Consider the following 22,148-nt stretch of genomic DNA (forward strand, 5'->3'; position numbering starts at 1 on the left):
GGGGAAACAAGAGTTAGGGTTGGTTTCGGACCCCACCCTCAAGGGCCACGAAATTCCCCTCTCTTCCTCCATATATACAGCCCTTAGGGCGTCGTTTAGACTTTGGGGTTTTGTTTAGATTAAAAGTTCGCCATAGCTGCAACTTCGCGTACTTCGTTTGTGTCCAACGACCAGACCAAGACGTCACAGAACCCCACCTTGATCAATAAAGCTTTCATCTTATATTCGCAATATCCAGATTGCAATCTCAGTTTCTTGCTTGTTCTTCGTTTGCTCGCAGGAAACAGGCCCTCGTGGTCAGGTTGATCGTGCTCCGGCGTGGTCAATAACCCCTCGGAAGTTGGTTTAGCGATTGCTAAGGCGCGACGTCTCGCACGTTCGTAGTCGGATCGTCAAGGTCGACTCCCACAGAAAACGATAGCCACCATCTCATCGAAACATCGGGACACCTTTGCCTCTATCAAGATGTTGATGAACATTGGTCCTCCCATGATGAGAGGATCATTGGTGATGACGATGGCTTCGATTTCCCCCTCCTGGAGCAAAGTTTCCCCGGCGGAATTGCTCCGGCGGAGAGCAAAAGTGCTCCTGCCCAGGTGCCGCCTCTCTTTGGTCTTCCCCTGGAACCGATGAAAAAAGTGGATTGCTTCTTATGTACTCGCTCAGAATGATTCTCCTCTATCTATAGTTCATGGCCTATTAGAAGTAGAAGGTGCTCTGCTGCAATCCTTACTGACAGAAAAAGATTGCAGTCATGTTCATAATAGTCGAGTGACATTACTTCATCGGTCAGAACTAAGGAATCTGTTAGAAATGTTTTGAAATGGATATTGTTCTCTCTTTGATCTGGGATTTCTATATGAAAAGAAGTGGAGTTTGAAAACGGCGACACTTCATCCCGAAACCTTCCTTTTGATTTATTATAGGTCAAATGGCATCATGTAGCAGAAGATGGGCTTCGGAAGCCTGCCAGGGGGTAGTCCCAAAAGTTCAGAGGGGAAATTCCTGAAGAAGAGAAGAGCCTGAAGAGGACTCATCTTGACGTCATACATGAAAAGAATTTGCGAATAACTCCAGCAAAATCAGAAGATCCAGGTGAGATCCTGGGGAAAAACTTGTGGGTTAGGGCCCACTCTAAAGAAAACACCGTTGAGAGTAAATGATAGAAGAGATGTGCCGGGAAAGGAAAACATTTGAAACAAGGAAAATAATCTGATAAACACCAAAAACTTTAATTAAGCCCACCGAAGGAGAAAAGAGACGAAGAATGTCGAATTAGATGAAAATTTGCCGGTTGAAACAATTGATGAAAGAGTGAAGAGGCTTTGCATGAATAAAATGGATGCTCGATTCGTGACTTCAGACTCCTTGAAGAGAGGGTGGGAAAAGAAAAACAACTTGGGATGGGTGAAATGAACGTCACTGAGAAAACTGAGAATTGATCTTGCAAGTTGAAGAGGATTGAATTAACTTGAAGAGAAATGCCGGTTGAAAAGAATTGCATTCGCAACAACCGAAAGTACCCGCGTGATCCTAAAATAATTCAAAGGGGAAGAGGAGAAGCGTCAAAACACCTATGACATAATTCCTCACTAGAGCGACGAAGGGGATAAGGAGTAAAAAGAATTCCAACGCTCCGATATAATTAGAATACGAGATAGTTTATCTTCTAGGATTGACAATGGCCAAACTACGATCAATCAAGGGGATCCCTATGGTTGGTCAAGGCTCTGATACCAACTTGTCAGGCCCAATATGTGGTCCTATGCTTGCGGAACTCAAAGGTCCCACCAAGAATAGAAGCGTATATTTAAGACGCTTTGCAAGGTGGATATCATTATATCATACCATGTACATAATAGAGGGGGATACAAACCAAGGCATACACTCGCCACATGAACACATCCATATATAGCAGACATCATACAAAAGAGCAGAATCCGAATATGGATAAAATCAAACGAAAAACAAGTACGATATCCACCCTGCTAGCCTACGTTCCCGACCAGGAACCTAACCCTTGATCGAAGAAGAAGAAGAAGAAGCAGAAGAAGAACTTCAACGCAAGCAAACATCGCTCTCATGTCAAATCATCGCCTTACCTGTACCTACAACTGTTGTTTTAGTAATCTATGAGCCACGAGGACTCAGGAATCCCTTTACCTTGGGTATTAAGAATAGCAAAGCTTAATGGGTATGGAATGGTTAAGATGTGAGGTTGCAGCAAGCACTAAGCATTTGTATGGTGGCTAACTAACAAGTACAAGTGTAAGAAGAGTAAACAACTAATAACATTCACAAACTAGCAATGATTAAGAAGTGATCCTGAACATAACTCCACCATGTTCTCTTTCTGAACTCCCTCGAAAAGAGACGGTCACGGTTACGCACGAGTTGGTGTATTTTATTTGAGGTTTAGTGTCAAGTTCCCTACAACTGGATGTTATAAATTTCCAAGTCTCCACATAACCGTGGGCACGACTTCTGAAAAGATTTAACCCTTCAGGGGTGCTCCAAGTAGTCCATCATAAATTACCACATGCATCTGATGGAACATCCTCACACCGTGATAACACGATCCTTATGATAAGGAATCCTGTTGGACAAGCCACTCGTCAAAGGTAAAACTGAACCAACAAGACCTCCAGATGTGTCGGCCATTCCGATAGGAGCCATATATCTTATTCTCAAGACACGACGGATAAGCGACGTGTACAGATACCAAATACCCCAACTTGCCAACGGGCTGCCCGGCATAGTGCTCTAGTTTTGGACCAACCCCATCAGCACTGTCCCACCTGTATTATGTGGAAATAAGAATCCTCGTGGTGACCAACCCCTATGCATTAATTAATTAATTTCTGTATTATTATGTTGGCAAATTTTGAAACCAAAGTTGGGCCTTGCTGGAAGAGTTTAATCCTAAGCGAATGACCAGTGAGGTCCTGATACGTCTCCAACGTATCTATAATTTATGAAGTATTCATGTTGTTATATTATAATTCTTGGATGTTTTACAATCATTTTATAGCAACTTCATATCATTTTTTGGTACTAACCTATTAACATAGTGCCCAGTGCAAGTTGCTATTTTTGCTTGTTTTTTACTTCATAGAAAAAAATCAATAAAAAATGGAGTCAAAATGTAGTGAAACTTTTTGGAGATTTTTTTGGACCAGAGGACATCCAGTGGGCCAAAGAAGTACCAGAGGGGAGCCCCGAGGGGGGGAAAACCCACCAGGGCGCACTTGGAGGCCCAGGCGCGCCGAGGTGGGTTGTGCCCACCTCTGTGGCCACCCATACCGTCTCTTCACCCTAGAAATTCCCAAATATTCCAAAAACCCTAGGAGATTCGATCAATCAGAAGTTCCACCGCCGCAAGTCTATGTAGCCACGAAAAACCAATCTAGACCCTGTTCCGGCACCCTGCCGGAGGGGGAATCATCACCGGAGGCCATCTTCATCATCCCTATGGCCACCATGATGAGGACGGAGTAGTCCACCCTCGGGGCTGAGGGTTTGTATCAGTAGGAGCTTTGCAATAAGGTTGGTCATCTTAATTTCCAATGCAAACTTTGTCATGATCGAATCATGCCCAAATAATGTTGCTCCTATTATTGTTGTGCCTCATGAAAATGAATCAAAAATAATTGTGGAATATGATGCAGTTGATGATGATATTCCTTCTTTGTCTTATGACACATTGTCCGAAAGAACTCTTGATGATGATTTTGTTATGTCTATTGCTTGTTATGATGATTATGATTGGGAATATAATGATACTTATTATAATCTTGAAAATCTTTTTGGCACCAACTTGGGAAATTATGATGATAATAATTGTTATACTATTTGTGCTATTCATACTATTAATGATGAGAGTGATTATGTTTACGATATGCGAAGCCACAAGCTTGAGTATTCTATAGTCTCACCTAAATAGCTTGGCGTAATCATGGTCATAGCTGTTTCCTGTGTGAAATTGTTATCCGCTCACAATTCCACACAACATACGAGCCGGAAGCATAAAGTGTAAAGCCTGGGGTGCCTAATGAGTGAGCTAACTCACATTAATTGCGTTGCGCTCACTGCCCGCTTTCCAGTCGGGAAACCTGTCGTGCCAGCTGCATTAATGAATCGGCCAACGCGAACCCCTTGCGGCCGCCCGGGCCGTCGACCAATTCTCATGTTTGACAGCTTATCATCGAATTTCTGCCATTCATCCGCTTATTATCACTTATTCAGGCGTAGCAACCAGGCGTTTAAGGGCACCAATAACGGGGATGCTATGTTTGATGAGAATGACATGTTTGAGAATTTCTTTGCTACAATTAATGTTTGTCCCAATCTTGGGGATGTTACGCTTAATGAAGATGGCCTTTTTATTCTCCCTATTTGAATGACCAAATTTGCTATGATGATTGCATGCCTCCTATTTATGATGATTGCAATATTTATGAAGTGGGTTTGGAAGAGTGTTGATAGAGGCTAAGGTGTCCCGATGTTTCGATGAGATGGTGGCTATCGTTTTCTGTGGGAGTCGACCTTGACGATCCGACTAAGAACGTGCGAGACGTCGCGCCTTAGCAATCGCTAAACCAACTTCCGAGGGTTATTGACCACGCCGGAGCACGATCAACCTGACCACGAGGGTCTGTTTCCTGCGAGCAAACGAAGAACAAGCAAGAAACTGAGATTGCAATCGGGATATTGCGAATATAAGATGAAAGCTTTATTGATCAAGGTGGGGTTCTGTGACGTCTTGGTCTGGTCGTTGGACACAAACGAAGTACGCGAAGTTGCAGCTATGGCGAACTTTTAATCTAAACAAAACCCAAAGTCTAAACGACGCCCTAAGGGCTGTATATATGGAGGAAGAGGGGGGAATTTCGTGGCCCTTGAGGGTGGGGTCCGAAACCAACCCTAACTCTTGTTTCCCCACACATACGGACTCTAAAAATAGCCTATACTTAAGTATTTCGAAATTACATGGGCCTGGCCCATTAATAAGGTGACGCAGGCACCTAGAATAGCCTATGGACGAATATTATGAAGTGGCATCTTGTATATTTCGTCCAAGGCTTCATGCACTCCTTATGGCGGCTTCAAAGTCCTGAAATCATCACTTGTAACTCCGTTCTTGATCCCCTTGCGCATGCCATCAACTCCATGCGTGTTCTTGCTCCAATGTTCATCCTTCTCCAAGCTAGGCCCTTCATTTGTAAAGCAAAACAAATGTATCCAATTTAGGCAGCATCATAATCTCATGAACATTAGAATCATTACCAAGAAACGAAAGTACCTGGTAATTTAATTGGCGTGCGCGAGCTCTAGTAATTGGTCCAGTATATGTAACAGTAGGGGCTGTGGGTGTAACAATGGTATTGATGTCCTCATCATCCTCCCCTTCTTGAAATGAAGTCGTCCTCGACGGAAGCGCATCTTCCTCACCCAAATAAGGCTTCAAATCTGCAATGTTAAAAGTGGGACTAACCCCAAAATCTACAGGTAGCTCAAGTTTATATGCATTATCATTTATTTTCTCTAACACCTTAAAAGGACCATCAGCACGTGGCATTAGCTTTGATTTGCGCAGATTAGGAAATCTATCTTTACGCAAATGTAACCAAACAAGATCTCCAGGTGCAAACACAACATGTTTTCTACCCTTATCTCCAGCAAGTTTATATTTAGCATTCATACGCTCAATGTTTTCCTTAGTTAACTCATGCATTTTTAAAATCAATTCAGAACGTTCTTTAGCATCAAAATTAACCTTCTCCGAAGATGGAAGAGGCAACAAATCAATAGGTGCACGAGGTAGGAAACCATACACAATTTCAAAAGGGCACATCTTAGTAGTAGAATGCAATGAACGATTATAAGCAAATTCAATATGAGGCAAGCATTCTTCCCACATTTTCTTGTTATTCTTCAAAACAGCCCTAAGCATAGTAGACAATGTTCTATTGACTACTTCAGTTTGTCCATCAGTTTGGGGGTGACAAGTAGTACTAAAAAGCAGCTTAGTCCCCAACTTAGCCCATAAACATCTCCAAAAGTGGCTAAGAAATTTAGTATCACGATCTGAAACAATAGTATTTGGCACACCATGTAAGCGAATAATTTCACGAAAGAACAAATCAGCAACATTAACAGCATCATCGCTTTTATGACATGGTATAAAGTGTGCCATTTTCGAGAACCTATCCACGACAACAAATATGCTATCCCTCCCCTTCTTTGTTCGAGGTAAACCTAAAACAAAGTCCATAGATATATCCTCCCAAGGAACACTAGGTACTGGCAAAGGCATATATAAACCATGAGGATTGAGTCGTGACTTAGCTCTTTGACATGTAGTGCAGCGAGCAACAAAACGCTCAACATCCCGTCTCATCTTTGGCCAAAAGAAATGTGTAGCAAGTATATCCTCCGTCTTCTTGACGCCAAAGTGTCCCATTAATCCTCCTCCATGCGCCTCCTGCAACAACAAAAGACGAACGGAGCTAGCTGGAATGCATAGCTTGTTAGCACGAAACACAAATCCATCGTTAAGAACGAACTTGTTCCAAGTTCTCCCTTCCTTACAATTCTGCAATACATCTTTAAATTCAGCATCATGAACATATTGATCTTTGATGGTCTCCAAACCAAATATTTTAAAGTCAAGTTGTGAAAGCATAGTATAACGACGAGACAAGGCATCAGCAATAACATTTTCTTTACCCTTCTTGTGTTTAATGACATAAGGGAAAGTCTCAATGAATTCAACCCATTTAGCATGTCTACGGTTCAGTTTTGCTTGACTTTTAATGTGTTTCAAAGATTCATGATCAGAATGTATAACAAATTCCTTGGGCCATAAATAATGTTGCCATGTTTCTAAGGTCCGAACAAGAGCATATAATTCTTTATCATAAGTAGAATAGTTCAGACTAGGCCCACTCAATTTTTCAGAAAAGTATGCAACAGGTTTTCCATCTTGTAATAAACACCTCCTAATCCAATTCCACTAGCATCACATTCAAGCTCAAAAGTCTTATTGAAATTAGGAAGTTGGAGTAAAGGAGCATGTGTCAACTTATCTTTCAATACCGTGAAGGCTTCTTCCTGTGCGGTACCCCAAACAAAAGGCACATCCTTCTTTGTAAGCTCGTTGAGAGGTGCAGCAATGGTGCTGAAATCTCTCACAAAACGCCTATAGAAACCAGCGAGGCCAAGGAAACTCCTCACTTGTGTGACCGTTTTGGGCTGCGGCCAACTCTCAATAGCTTCAATCTTGGCTTTATCAACTTCAATTCCCTGTGGAGTAACAACATAGCCAAGAAAAGATACTCGGTCGGTGCAAAAGGTGCACTTTCCAAGGTTTACCAAACAAACGTGCATCACGTAGAGCAATAAAAACAGCACGTAAATGTTCCAAATGTTCCTCCAAAGATTTGCTATAAATCAATATGTCATCAAAGTAAACTACCACAAATCGTCCAATGAAAGCACGTAAAACTTCGTTCATTAACCTCATGAAAGTACTAGGTGCATTAGTTAACCCAAAAGGCATGACTAACCACTCATATAATCCAAACTTAGTTTTAAATGCTGTTTTCCATTCATCACCCAATTTCATACGAATTTGATGGTATCCACTACGCAAATCAACTTTGGAGAATATTGTAGAGCCACTCAATTCATCAAGCATATCATCTAGCCTAGGAATAGGATGACGATAACAAATAGTAATATTATTAATGCCTCTACAATCAACGCACATACGCGACGTACCATCCTTTTTCGGCACTAAAATGATAGGAACAGCACAAGGACTAAGGGATTCGCGTATATAACCTTTGTCGAGCAGTTCTTGTACTTGACGCATAATCTCCTTCGTCTCCTCTGGATTGGTACGGTATGGTGCACGGTTGGGTAGCGAAGCACCGGGAATTAAGTCAATTTGATGCTCAATCCCTCGAATAGGTGGTAATCCCGGTGGCACGTCTTGTGGAAAGACGTCAGCGAACTCCTGCAAAATGTTAGTGACAGCAGGGGGCAAAGAGGAAGGCACGTCCTCGAATGAAAATAATGCCTCTTTGCACACAAAAGCATAGCAAACAGATTTGCTAAAATCTAGATCATCAATATCAGATTTGGTGGCAAGTAAACATGCACTTTTCAATTTAATTTCAGAAGCAACACTAGATTGTTTATTATTATTAGGCTGCATTTGTTGCTCAAATTCTTTTGCCACAATCTGATTTTCACTCTTAGTTTTCTCCTGTTTTGCTTTATTAGCTCTATTAATATCATCTTTCAAAATGGAATCAGGAGTCATAGGAAGCAAAGTAATATTTTTATCCTTATGAACAAGAGTATACTGATTGTTTCTACCATGGTGAATAGAATTTTTATCAAATTGCCATGGTCTACCAAGTAATAAGGAACATGCTTGCATCGGTACCACATCACAATCAACATAATCAGCATATGTAGAGATACTAAAATGCACACGAACAGTACGTGTTACCTTAACCTTGCCGCTGTTGTTGAACCATTGGATGTAGTAAGGATGTGGATGTGGTCTTGTGGTGAGAGATAGCTTCTCCACCATCTCGATGCTAGCCAAGTTGTTGCAACTCCCTCCATCTATGATCACGCGAACAGAACGTTCCTTCACAACTCCCTTTGTATGGAACAAATTATGCCTCTGATTTTGCTCAGCTTGTGTAACCTGCACACTCAAAACACGTTGAGCAACTAAACATTCATACCTGTCAGCATCTTCAGGAGCCATGTATTGCGTCTCATGATCAGAATCGTCTCCACCGTGTTCGTCACGTGTAATAAGAGCCAAAGTCTCCTCATCATAGTCACTAGCGGACTCATACCCACCATCCTCAGTAACAATCATCACACGCTTAGATGGGCATTCTCTCGCATAATGACCTCCACCCTTGCAACGTCGACAAATAATATCATGTGTCTGCCCTGTTGATGCCATGGATGAAGAAGAGCTCTTTGCAGGCCCAGATGGTGTGCTCTTGGCAGATAGTGGTGATTGTGCCTATCACGGTTGGAGGTGGCAGCCGACGGAGGCGCCGGTGAAGCAGAACGTGTGGAAGTAGATGATGCACGTGGTGTCCATGAAGAAGGTCGACCTGCAGAAAAGTTAGTCCGCGCCAATGCCTGTCGATCCTGCACTTCACGTTCAGCTTTACAAGCAAGATGGAATAAACGAGTGATATTAGTATACTCCTTATACTCTAGAATCGTCTGAATCTCTCTATTTAATCCACCCATAAAACGTGCAAGCATAGCTTCATTCTCCTCAACAATACCCATCTAATCATGCCAGTTTGTAATTCCTGATAATATTCTTCTACAGAATTTTTTCCCTGTCTTAAGCGCTGCAATTTTTGAAGTAATTCACGTTGATAATATGGTGGAACCCAACGAGTACGCATAGCAGTTTTCAAAGCAGCCCAAGTAGCAGGAATGGGATATAATCTACAATGCTCAGACCACCAAACACATGCAAAACTAGTGAATGCACAAACAGCAGCAGGAACACGTCTCTCCTCGGGATATTGTAAACATGTAAATCATTGTTCAGTTTCTAACTCCCAAGTAAGATATATATCAGGAACATATCTACCCTCAAATGGTGGAATATTCAATTTTAGTTTAGGGAGATGGTCATGATCTCGTACCTGAGGGTGAGCCCTACCATTGCCATTATTTGCATGTGGACGACCTGATGGTTGCTGTGCTGGTGGTGGCACGTAGTTCTGATTTTGATCAACCTCATCCTCGTAATCGCCAGCAAAATCATCCTCCTCCGCATCAGCAGCAGGAGCCACAGAAGTAGCAACAGCAGCACCAACAGTTTGGCCAGGTGCAAGAGGGAGACGGCTCGCTCGGCGGAGGGCTGTTTCACGATGTGTAGGTAGTCGTCGTTGTTGTTGTTGTAGAGGTGCATTAGGTGCAGCCGGTGGTGGTGGTGGAAGACGCGCGAGCAATTCATTAAACCTGTTATCGAGCTTTGTTTCGAACGTCTTCTCCATGTCATCTATCTTCTCCATGGCCTCTTCAAATCTGTTTAGCACATCCTGCACCTGTCCATTCATCATTTGCTGAAATTTATCATGCAACTCCCGATTCGTCATGTTCTCCCAGTCAGTCTCGTCGGCTTGTGATCCTGCCATGGTTAGCAACAATAGAAAACACACAAGAGTATGATCCTACAGAATACTAACAAGAGGTGGTGGTGGCGGGTGTCACAAATCCGTCAAGCAAATCTCAAATTCTTACCAGTTCTTACCCAGCAGCAGGCGGTGATCGGCAACCGTTGTAGTCAAAACTCTCAAAAGCTTGGATAGAGCGATTGCCAGGGAGAGTCAAACGCACGACGTAGAGGTATGTGGAGCTGGGAAGGCTTATAGTATGGTAGCAAAAAGGGTCAGCAATAATCAATTCAGAGATGCAAAGTTGAATAAACGCTCAACGACGGTACTGTGCTGGTCCTAGGCTAGACCGTGCTAGAGACGCGAGCCTAGAACACTAACAAAATCACGGCGCTGCACGTAAATAAGGGAAAAGCACACTCTGGAACTTTTTTTTTCTCTTTTTTTTTCTTGCGCTCCTCTTTTTTTTTGCGCTCCTCTTTTTTTTTTGCGAAAAATTACTATAATGGCGAGTGTCTCAAAACTCTTCCCTCGTCAAACTGATAGGATGGGCACGAAAATTTTTTTTCACTTTTTTTTTCGGAAATCAGGGCAGCGACGACGAAAAAGTGCAACAAAAAATCACTACGCAGGCAAGGAAACACGAATCGGAATTGAGATTGATCTTAAGAACAAACCTAATATGAGAAGAACTCGGATTGGTGGTGGATATATGGTGGTGGTATATGGCAGCGGTGGTGGTATATGGTAGCGGTGGTGGTATATGGATAGAGATTGATGGTGGTATATGGATACGGATTGGTGGTGGTATATGGATATGGATTCAGAGCGGTGGCGGATAAGCAAAAGTGATAGATGGGCGATGATAATGGTGTGGCGGCGGCGTGACAACTTGTGACCAGAACTCGAAACTCTAAAAGACTAGACTCTAAGACCAGCAACTTGACACGACGATGCAACCGCAAATTCAACAAAGCAAAAACCCTAAAAAGATTATGCAAAGGCTCAGATTGGTTCGGATATGATGAACTAACCCCTAATTTTTTTTTTTGTGGCTTTTTCGTGGACTGTAGGTATGAAGAACAGACTCGATCTAATCTACGAAAAACTGTAAAATCTCACCGAGCAACCTGGAAATCTGATACCACTTGATAGAGGCAAAGGTGTCCCGATGTTTCGATGAGATGGTGGCTATCGTTTTCTGTGGGAGTCGACCTTGACGATCCGACTACGAACGTGCGAGACGTCGCGCCTTAGCAATCGCTAAACCAACTTCCGAGGGGTTATTGACCACGCCGGAGCACGATCAACCTGACCACGAGGGCCTGTTTCCTGCGAGCAAACGAAGAACAAGCAAGAAACTGAGATTGCAATCTGGATATTGCGAATATAAGATGAAAGCTTTATTGATCAAGGTGGGGTTCTGTGACGTCTTGGTCTGGTCGTTGGACACAAACGAAGTACGCGAAGTTGCAGCTATGGCGAACTTTTAATCTAAACAAAACCCAAGTCTAAACGACGCCCTAAGGGCTGTATATATGGAGGAAGAGAGGGGAATTTCGTGGCCCTTGAGGGTGGGGTCCGAAACCAACCCTAACTCTTGTTTCCCCACACATACGGACTCTAAAAATAGCCTATACTTAAGTATTTCGAAATTACATGGGCCTGGCCCATTAATAAGGTGACGCAGCACCTAGAATAGCCTATGGACGAATATTATGAAGTGGCATCTTGTATATTTCGTCCAAGGCTTCATGCACTCCTTATGGCGGCTTCAAAGTCCTGAAATCATCACTTGTAACTCCGTTCTTGATCCCCTTGCGCATGCCATCAACTCCATTCGTGTTCTTGCTCCAATGTTCATCCTTCTCCAAGCTAGGACCTTCATTTGTAAGCAAAACAAATGTATCCAATTTAGGCAGCATCATAATCTCATGAACATTAGAATCATTACCAAGAAACGAAAGTACCTGGTAATTTAATTGGCGTGCGCGAGCTCTAGTAATTGGTCCAGTATATGTAACAGTAGGGGCTGTGGGTGTAACAATGGTATTGATTTCCTCATCAGGATGAGAGAGGTCGATCTCTTGTAATGTACGACGGCGTCGGGGTATCATCTCCGGCATGGTGGAGGAGGACGGCGGTGGATGGCGTGGCGGACGGAGGAGGCTGGGGTGGAGAGGGTGTTTGGCGCCCACGGAGTACGAATGGGGAAATGGAGGGAGAGAGGAAGGGGGGACCATGTCTTCAGGGCGCGCTTGTCTCAAATGCCAGGAAATTTACAAACTTAGCCCCGTTTAAAATTTCCTACATCACAGCAATATTAGTCGGTTGGGGATAGGATGGTAATCTCGCATACACTGAAAAATTGCCGACGAGAGTTTGTTTTTGGCGCCCACCGTGTATGAATCGGCGAGGAAGTCGATTTTGGCCGAGGAGACACTGTGTTTATGTCACATTTGAGTGAAATTACAAACCTACCCCTATCGAAACCTATAGAAATCGAGCCGATGGGCTTTGTGTGTCAGGGATAGACAGTAATTTCCATCTCGTAGATTTTGGTTTCGGGCGGTTACTGCGACTTACCCCACTTCGTTCAAATTTTTGTAGAGCAAGAGTGCACGTTTACCATGCCAACTCAGTTCGAATCCAGTTTGTATTCTATTGTTGTTGGTAGGATCCATTTTCGATTGGAATAAAATTCTATATAAATCATTATATATATATACTTTCAAAAGCACAACAAAGAATTCTGCTCCTTTATATGTATATAATATGATTTACAAATACAATGATCCCAAAATCATAAGGTTGAATTCAAAAAAATTTAAACCAAATTATGTTCTACTAAAATGTATGGATCAGTAATATCTACATATTAAATAACATAGATGCGCGTGAATTCATATGAGTATGCATGTTTGATAGATCAAGTTTGGTTCGAGTATGAATTACATGTATCATCATCTCGAATTCAAATATTTGAATCCCTTTTATGTTGACGCCTTTCATGCCCATCTCTCTCGCATGCTCCTTCATGTAGTTATCATTCTCTTTTCTCCAGCTCACCCGCATGCTCACTTCATGTTTCTCCTATATTTGCAAACATGGTCTCTCTACATCTCCCTTGAGAAGTGTCACACTCTCCCTATCATTATACATTACACGGTTTTCATTATCTCTCACATCTCTACCGTTCTCTGGTATCACTAGGTACCTAAGCTTTCTTTTTTACCGCCACACACACAGTCTCACTCGTCTTTCACTTTGTCTTTCTCTCTATGGGGTTCTGTCACACACCCTATATGTCTCTAGATATGACTCATACCACTAAAATTACTCTCTCCTGCAGACACAACATTTGTTGCGGTCTCCTTTCCGTCTCCATCCCAGTTATAAAATTGACATTATTCATTTGTTTACCAATTAGACACCCCCCCCCGCGCTCTCTCTCTCACACACAGCTCCTGCTTCCACTCCCCTTCCCGACTATCGTCTCTCTCTCTCACAAAACTCTCGCTTTCGCACCCCGACTCATATTTCTCTCACATCATTGATCGACTAGCCTCCAGATATGTCGGGGGAAACGACACCTATGGGATCCCGGGGAAACCCTTTCTATGGTTGGCAAGGCGCAGAGCTGCGCAAAGAGCAGGTCAAAAAGATCAGCGCAGGGGGATTTTTACCCAAGTTTGGGCCGCAAAGGATGCGTAAAACCCTAGTCATGCTTGTTTGTGTATATTTCGTGTTCTTGAGTTCTTGAACTAGCTGCGGTGCATGCCCAGTCTAAAAAAGTCTGAATCCTTCCACAGTATACCCCGGGCCTCCTTTTATAAGTCAAAGGGGTCTCCATAGTGGCACACAGGAGGTGGAAAGTATCTATAGTGTACAAGTTTATCGCCTGGCACCATAGAACAAACACAATTAATGCGCTGCCGACGTGCCCTCTTGCTTTATCAGGGACAACAATGAAGCTCGTCCCATCCGTCGCCGCCTCGCCTTGCTTCGACGCGCGTCCAAGCTGACGAGGCATGCAGCGCCATGCTGGCTGGCTGGCTGGCTGCTATGTTGATGAGGTGACAGGGTCTTCACGAAGATCTGCATGCCACCACGCAGGTGCTTGACTAGTTGGCCCAGAAGCTGCATGCTTCCACGCAGGTGCTTGCCTAGTTGGTGGGCTAGTTGCCGCCGACATGGCCGTGGCGCAGCGAAACGTTAGTGGGTGTGGGCCCAGCTGTGGCCTTGCAGATGCCCCCCGGCAAGGGTCTTGCCGGGGCCTCGTGGCCGTCCCTGGCAAGGATCTTGCCAGGGGCCTTCATCTATCCCCGACAAGGATCTTACCGGGGGTCTTCATCTTCTGGTTCTCATATAGGCTTGTAGGCCTTTGGTGCTTCACAAAGACTGCATGCCACCACATAGGCGCCCCCGAGCCTGGGTCTTGATGTTGTCGATGGTGTGAAAACTCTCAGGCTCAAGGGAGGCGGCCTTGTTGTTGATTGGGCAAGTCTCCCCGGCAAGGCTCTTGCTGGGGCTATGTAGGCCGCCCTGGCAAGGGCCTTTCCGGGGGAAGTCTACCATGTCCTTTTGCTCCTCATGCCTCTGGCTTGAGTACTGCCTTGGCAGTCTCGTATCTTTCCTTCCTCTGCCCCGCCAAGCATGGCTGCATGTGTGGCGATGACTGCTCGTGCACAAGTAAAGGGGTACAGAAAGGCCCCTACTTTTGTACACCGACAGGAGCCCCCGGGCGTGGGCCACACATAAGCGCGAAGCGTTGTTCGGCCAGGCCCAGAACAGTGCGTGGGCACATGTGGCAGAGTTTTAGCTACGGTAACTCTTTCGCTAGTTGCGCTTCCCCACAACCCGCATTGAGTGCATGACGTGGGGGTCGTGCATGGAACGATCGCAACACGCTTGAGTCACCTCGCAGTGAATAGTAAAGATGCGGCCCACGCCTTCCCCATAAAAAAGAGGAAACCGTAGGGGCGCTGCTCATTTACCCTATGCTCCCTTTCCAATCTTTGAACCGTCGTTCCTCTCTTCTTCTTCAAGCGCGAACCAAAGCTTTCGCCTCTGCCCGCCGCCGCTGCGCCCCCGTTGCTCCTGATCCCTCACCCTCTCTCAGTGGCCATGGCGCCCAAGACAGGCAAGGGCAAGGGAGCGGCCAAGGACGCCGGTGGGGAGGAGGCGCCGGAGAGCGAGTTGGTGGAGATGCGGACGTAGTGTGCCCTCTTCACCTCGACGGTCGACGCGCTCATCCTCAGGGAGAAGTTCTAGCCCCTGTGGGGGAGGGAGATGTCGGGGCATCCCGCCACGTGCATCATCCCGGCCTCCTTCGCCAAGGCCTGTCCAAACCGGTATCCTTTCTTTGTCGACTATTTCTCCTGTGGGCTCTGCCCCCCTTTCTTAGATTTCTTCAACGACATCATGCACACGTATGGCTTCCACCTTCTGGACTTCAAGACGAACGACGTGGCGTGCATGGCCTTCTTTGCCCACCTTTGTGAGGGCTTTGCCGGAGTGCATCCCAGCACATCGCTCTTCCGCCACTACTTCACCCCTCGCATCCAGCCAGGGGGTGCCATCTCTGGCTGCATCACCTAGATCCTAAGGACCCAAAGCAGGGGCACGTACCTGGAGGGTTCCCAGAAGGAGAGGTGGGACGAGTGGCGGGGCCGGTGGTGCTAGATCGAGGAGGCAGATCCGCAGCAGTTCTGCCGAGTCCGTCGGAGGCCGCCGGTCCGCACCAAGGACTAGGGCGATCTCGACGCCGATGACGAGAAGCTCATGGTTGCTATCACAAGGATCCATCACCTCACCTCCGCTAGGCTCACTCTTGAGATGATCGGTGCTGACTTCATCAGCCGCCGAATTGCCCCGCTGCACAATAAGGGGAGGCCGACCTGATATTTTAGGAATGTGGCCGATATCATGAGGCTCTACCCGGCCTGAACCACAACTTCACGGTGCTGCAGCATGCTTATCTTTGCCAGAGGCTTTTTCAGCTCAAGGTCGATGAGGTCAGTGGGGTCGAGAGGACCGGCAAGGCCGCCAGGGCTGGCAAGGCTCTGTTCGGGTTGCCAGTGGGGGTGGTCCCGTTGTGCAACAACTCTTGCCAGACCGCCATCATCGCCATGATGCCGGTTTTCAATGTGCACGGCCTCGATCCAACATGGGTTGAGCCAACGGCGGAGCTGGTGTAGGCATTGTTTGACATCTTGTCGGAGAAGTACGTTCACGACGAGCCGTAGCTGATCCGCGACCCCACAGAGGAGGAGCTGGCGTCATTGCCGCTAGGGCGGAGGAGGTAGCACTCGCCGAGGAGGCCGGCAGCCTCGGCACCGTGGAGGACGAGGCCGACGCGGCCGCAGAAGAGAGGGAGTTTGCCATGTGGGCGGGATCTACCGGGGAACCCAGCGGCGCCGACGCTGGGGTCCTCCTTGTTGAAGAAGCGGTCGAGGAGTCGGCCGAAAAGGAGACCGATGCGGATGACACCGCGGCCCCAGGGAGGAAAGGCGTCCTGTGGCGGGCTAGCTCCGGCGAGCCGGTCCGTCCCGGCAAGACTACGCAGCGGCAACAGGCCCAGGCACAGCCCACGCACCAGACGAGGGCTGCAGCTGCGAAGAAAGCCACTGCCGCTGCCTCTTCCTCATCCAAGTGGCGCAGGACTCCATCCCCTTCTCCCCCTCTTACGAAAGCCTCCCCGGAGGCCGACTTCAACCTTTGGTCCTTCAGCTCGAAGAGGATGACGAGGACAACGGAGCAGGATGAGTAAGCATCTTGCCCTCATCATTTCCTGACCCTCTGCCCGTGCCATCTTTCCCTGACTTGATCCTATCTTTGCAGCGACACGGAGACGCTGGCCCAGAGGGTGGCAAAGATAGCCAAGGCTTCGACGGGTGTCTAGCCCCCGGCGAGTGCTCCGCGCACACTGGCGTTGGTGGTGATCAGCCCGAACAACAGCCCTCCACGCAGCCCCCGCTACAGCCCCCAGCGTGAGTTCATCATTCACTCCCCACCGACGGGCATTGGGGCATGAATCCTTGCTGCTAACCTTGCCGAGTTTGCAGGAGGAGAGCGGCAACAGGAGGAGCCACTGAGGGCCACCCCTGACACGCCGCTCCCGTCAACCACGCCACCCAGAGGGGCATCACCGGCTAGGGCACCTTCCGCCGAGCCCACACGCATGGAGGAGGAGGAGGAAAGCATGGGCATCGGTGGCTCCATCCCGGCAATGAACGTTGGCGGGGAGGGAACCGCTTCTTCACAGCTCGGCACAGGAAAGCGACCTGCCTCCCGTCCCTTGATATCTCTGCCATGCAATCTCATCTCTCTTCTTTGTCCTGAACTTTGATTTTGGCCCGCTTCATTCTCCTTTCTGGTTTCCAGACCCTCCTTCGACGGACCAGGTCGACGTCGACGCCATCATCGAGGAGGTCGCGAGGGATGCCGAAGTTGAGGCCACTAGGATCGCGGCTGACTTAGCCACCAAGTCTGCTGCCGAGGAGGCCAGCAAGGGGCCTGCTGATACGTCTCCAATGTAACTATAATTTATGAAGTATTCATGCTATTATATTATCAACCTTGGATGTTCTACATGCATTTATATGCTATTTTATATGATTTTTGGGACTAACCTATTAATCTAGTGCCCAGTGCCAGTTTCTGTTTTTTCCCTTGTTTTTGAGTTTTACAGAAAAGGAATATCAGACGAAGTCCAATTGACGTGCCAATTTTTGACGATTTTCTATGGACCAAAAGAAGACCCCGGAGTAAAAGAGTTGGGCCAGGAGAGTGCCGGGGCGTCCACGAGGGTGGGGGGAGCACCCCCCCAGGCGCGTGAGCCTGCCTCGTGGATGCCTCGGGCACCTCCTTGACGTGAGACCGACGCCAAAAATTCCTATAACTACAGAAACCTCGGAAAATTAACCTAGATCGGGAGTTCCGCCGCCAGAAGCCTCCGTAGCCACCGAAAACCAATCTAGGCCCTCTCTAGCACCCTGCCGGAGGGGGCCATCATCACCGGAGGGCATGGAGGAGGATCCCGGAGGGGCCATCATCACCATGAAGGCCAAGTACCAAAGGGAGAACCTCTCCCCATCTAGGGGGGGGGGCATGGAGGAGGAAGCACAAGGGGGGAGAACCTCTCCTCCTCTCTCTCGGTGGCACCGGAGTGCCATCGGGAGGGGAATCATCGCCGCGGTGATCGTCTTCATCAACATCACCATCATCATCTCTTTTACGCGGTCCACTCTCCCACACCCCGCTGTAATCCCTAGTTGAACATGGTGCTTTATGCCACATATTATGATCCAATGATGTGTTGCCATCCTATGATGTTTTGAGTAGATATCCTTTGTCTTTGGGTTGATTGATGATCTAGATTGGTACAAGTTGTATGTTTTACTTTGGTGCTGTCCTATGGTGCCCTCCGTGTCGCGCAAGCATGAGGGATTCCCGTTGTACGGTGTTGCAATACGTTTATGATTCGCTTATAGTGGGTTGCGTGAGTGACTGAAACACACACCCGAGTAAGGGGGTTGCTGCGTATGGGATAAAGAGGACTTGATGCTTTAATGCTATGGTTGGGTTTTACCTTAATGATCTTTAGTAGTTGCGAATGCTTGCTAGAGTTCCAATCATAAGTGCATATGATCCAAGTAGAGAAAGTATGTTAGCTTATGCCTCTCCCTCATATGAAACTACAATAGTGATTACCGGTCTTGTTAACGATTGCCTAGGACAATTATGCACACCGATCCACCATTATTCCACACTCGCTATTTATAATATTTAGTAATATATTCTAACTTCATGATAACAACACCTACTATTATATTTTAGCTCTTCGATATCATACAAAGTTATCCTCTTCATACCCACAACATAGTTTTATTTCTCGTTGCTAGTTGGAAGCAAACGTTCGGGGTACGTGGAGTCGTATCAGTGGCAGATAGGGCTGGAGAGAATATTGATATTACCTTTAGTTCCTTGTGGGTTCGACACTCCATACTTATCACTTCCATCTTTCGAAATTGCTACAATGATTCCCTGCACTTGGGAATTATCAAGCTCTTTTCTGGCGCCATTGCCGGGGAGCAATAGCATGGGGTTGATATTCTCGTGTATGCTTGTTTGCTTTCTTCACTAAGTAGATTTTCTTTTTTTCTTTTTTGTTTCTGTTTAGTTGTGGGTGAAACATATTTTTTTTAAAGAATGAAAATACTAAAAAAATTACTTGCCTCTCATTCCTAAAAAGTTTTTCAAAAAGAGAAGTGATTGGAAAGTTATGCATTGAAGAAGTGAGGGTCGACCTTGAGCACTTAAGGTCATGCTCATCGAAACCATGTAGAATTTTTCATGGAAGTTTCTCTGTAAATAATTATCCCCTTATATATATCCATTCTATTATAAAAATAATGTGCCAAGCTTTGGTTTTAGGATGATTAGATTGCTTGTTTACTATGTGCAGAACAAAAACACAAACTTTGGCTGTAGCGCGTGATTTTACATTTTTTACTGGAAAGTCAAATGGTTCTGAAACTTTTTGCACGTTTCTTATGTATAAATATTTCAAATTTTCAATTTTATTTCATAATTTTTGGAGTTACAGAAGTTTAAACCTTCAGATTACTATAGATTGTCCTGTTTTAGACAGATTCTTTTTTTCGTGTGTTGTTTGCTTATTTTGATGAATCTATGGGTAGTATCGGGGGGTATGAACCATGGAGAAGTTGGAATACAGTAGATATAGTTATAATATGAAATTGGAATGAGTTTTCAACAGTACCTAAAGGTAGTGATTTGCTTTATTATACTAACGGATCTCACAAAGTTTTTGTTAATGTTTTTGTGGATGAAGTGTTCAAAGAACGAGGAGTTTCCGATGTGAGAAGAATAAAGAGAGGCAAGAGCTCAAGCTTGGGGATGCCCAAGGCACCCAAAGTTAATATTCTAAGGATACTCAAGCATCTAAGCTTGGGGATACCCCGGTTGGCATCCCATCTTTCTTCTTCAACAATTATCGGTATACATCGGTTTTTGTTTCGTTCACATGATTTGTGTGCTTTGTTTTTTTGTTCTTTCTTTATGAACCATGCTAGTATGATATAGCCCTTCATTTATTTATAGAATGCTTCATGTGCTTCACTTATATCTTTTAAGTATGATCGTATAGAATTGCTCTTTGTGCTTCACTTAAATCTTTTGAGTATGGTTTTATAGAATGCTTCGTGTGCTTCACTTATACATTTTGAGCTTGGACATTGGTTAGTTTATATTAATTGTAGAAGGCTCCATGAACTTCACTTATATCTTTTGGAGTATGAATAATACTATCATCTAAAGCGGGTTTGACTAGTGATCCCGCTATTCCGAATGACGAGAATTTTGCTTATGTGGAGAGTAGTAAAATTTCTATGCTCGTAGATCATGAAAAGAATGCTTTATGTGATGGTTATGTTGTTGAATTCATTCATGATTCTACTGAGAATTATTATGAGGTAGGAATATATGCTTGTAGGAGTTGCAATAATATCAAGTTTCCTCTCTAGGTGCTTAAAGTTTTGAAGTTATCCTTGTTTTTCCTTCCTATGCTAGCTGATTCTTGTTCCCATAAGTTGTGTACTCACAAAATCCCTAGGCATAGGAAGTGGTTTAGGTTTTGCTAGTCATATTCTTCATGATGCTCTCTTTATGTTCAAGTCTTATCTTTTATGTGAGCATCATTGAAATCATCATGCCTAGGTAAAAGGCATTAAAGAAAAGCGCTTGTTGGGAGACAACCCAATATTTACCCTTACCATTTTTGTGTGTTCTCATGATTAAGATATTGTAGTAATCATGTTTTATAGATTTTGTTTCAATAAAGTGCCAAGTAAGACCTTTGGGAAAAGTTGGGTGAAAGTTAATGTGATCTTGCTGTAAAAAACAGAAACTTTGCGCTCACGAGATTAGCTGCCATGTTTTACAGAAGAGCACTTTGTTTCTGATTTTTTTGGCAGAAGATTAATAGACAAATTCCTCACGTCCACCAATTTATTTAATAATTTTTTGAGTAGCAAAAGTACGGTTAGTGTTTAGATCATTACAGACTGTTCTGTTTCTAACAGATTCTGTTTTCATTGCATAGTTTGCTTGTTTTCTAGTTTCTATGACTTATATTTCTCAATATAAATTGTAGAAATGATATGGTACAGTAGTAATTGCGTGAGAACAATTATGAGTCTTGTATTTAACAGTACCAAAGTGAATGGTTTACTCTTTATCATACTAACCTATCTCACGAAGTTCTGTTAAGTTTTGTGTGATTCTAGTTTTCAAGCTTTGGTGAAATATCGATATGAGGAGAATAAGGAGTGGATAGACCCTAAGCTTGGGGATGCCCAAGGCACCCCAAGGTAATATTCAAGGAAGACACAAGCACCTAAGCTTGGGGATGCCCCGGAAGGCATCCCCTCTTTCGTCTTCAAAACTATCGGTATACCTTACTCAGAGCTATATTTTTATTCGTCACATGATATGTGTTTTGCTTGGAGCGAATTTTAAATTTTACTTGCTGTTTGAATAAAATCATTTGATCTGAATTATCAAATGAAAAAGAATCCTCCCATGGCTAGTTAATTGTTTGACTACTCAGTGTCCTTCACTATTATCTTTTGGAGTAGTTTGTCATTTACTCACGTGCTTCACGTATATCCTATGAGTAAATGGTTGAATAATTGAAATATCATAAACCTGAATTTATATATGTTTCATATGCTTATACCATGGGGTGTAATGACTTCACATAGAATAAGTATAGGTAGTAAACTTATTGAAAATTAGCAAACGTAGAATTGGTCACTTGAAAAATTCATGAAAGAATATTGAAGGAAGAGAGTTTCCACATATAAATATACTATCTTGGACATCTTTTGTAATTGTGAGCACTCATTAAAATATGACATGCTAAAAGGTTGATGTCGGAAATGG

Source organism: Triticum urartu, chromosome 4 (genome assembly GCF_003073215.2).
Source record: "Triticum urartu cultivar G1812 chromosome 4, Tu2.1, whole genome shotgun sequence".
Lineage (NCBI taxonomy): Eukaryota > Viridiplantae > Streptophyta > Magnoliopsida > Poales > Poaceae > Triticum > Triticum urartu.